Source organism: Bison bison, unplaced genomic scaffold (assembly GCF_000754665.1).
Source record: "Bison bison bison isolate TAMUID 2011002044 unplaced genomic scaffold, Bison_UMD1.0 scf7180017849041, whole genome shotgun sequence".
Taxonomy (NCBI): Eukaryota; Metazoa; Chordata; class Mammalia; order Artiodactyla; family Bovidae; genus Bison; species Bison bison.
Window position 1 is genome coordinate 9,464 of NW_011479614.1, and position 1,337 is coordinate 10,800.

A 1,337-nucleotide genomic window follows, 5' to 3' on the forward strand; every position below is an offset into this window, starting at 1 on the left:
CTCAAACTCATGTCCACTGAGTTGGTGATGCCATCCAACCATCTCATCCTCTGTCGTCCCCTTCTCTTCCTGCACTCAATCTTTCCCAACATCAGGGGCTTTTCCAAGGAGTCAGCTCTTCACATCAGGTGGCCAAAGTATTGGAGCTTCAACTTCAGCATCAGACCTTCCAAGAATATTCAGGGTTGATTTCCTTCAGGATTGACTGGTTTGATCTCCTTGCAGTCCTAGGGACTCTCTAGAGGTCTTCTTCAGCACCACAATTAGAAAGCACCAATTCTTCAGCACTTAGCCTTCTTTATGGTCCAACTCTCACATCGGTACACGACTACTGGAAAAACCATAGCTTTGACAATATGGATCTATGTCAATAAAGTGATGCCTCTGCTTTTTAATATGCTGTCTGAGTTTGTCATAGCTTTTCTTCCCACCTGGCACTAGTGGTAAAGAATCTGCCTGCCAGTGCAGGAGATGCAAGAGACACAGGTTCGAGCCCTGGGTTGGGAAGATCCACTGGCGTAGGAAATGGTAACCCACTCCAGTATTCTTGCCTGGAAAATTCCATGGACAGAGGAGCCTGGCAGGCTACAGTTCATGGAGTCACAAAGAATTGGACATGACTGAGCACATACACATCTTAGATTTCATATATATAAGTTAATATGTGATATTTGTTTATCTCTTTCTGACTTGCTTCACTCTATATAATAAGCTCGAGGTTCATTCACCTCATTAGAACTGACTCGAATGTGTTCCTTTATATGGCTGAGTAATATTCCATTGTATATATGTACCACAGCTTCTTTATCCATTCATCTGTCGATGGGCATCTAATTTGCTAACATGTCCTAGCTATTGCAAATAGTGCTGGAGTGAACATTGGTGTACATGTGTCTTTTTCAATTATGATTTTCTCAGGGTATATGCCCAGTAGTGGAGTCATTGGGTCTTATGGTAGTTTTATTCCTAGTTTTTTAAGGAATCTCCACACTGTCCTCTATAGTGGCTGTATCAATTTACATTCCCATCAACAGTGCAAGAGGATTCCCTTTTCTCCACATCCTCTCCAGCATTTATTGTTTGTAGACTTTTTGATGATAGCCATTCTGACTGGTGTGAGGTGATATCTCATTGTAGTTTTGATTTGCATTTCTTTAATAATGAGTGATATTGAGCATCTTTTCATGTGTTTATTAGTCATCTGTATGTCTTCTTTGGAGATATGTCTTTTTAGGTCTTCTGCCCACTTTTTGATTGGGTTGTTTGTTTTTCTGGTATTGAGTTACATGAGCTGCTTGTGTATTTTGAAGATTAATCCTTTGTCAGCTGTTTCATTT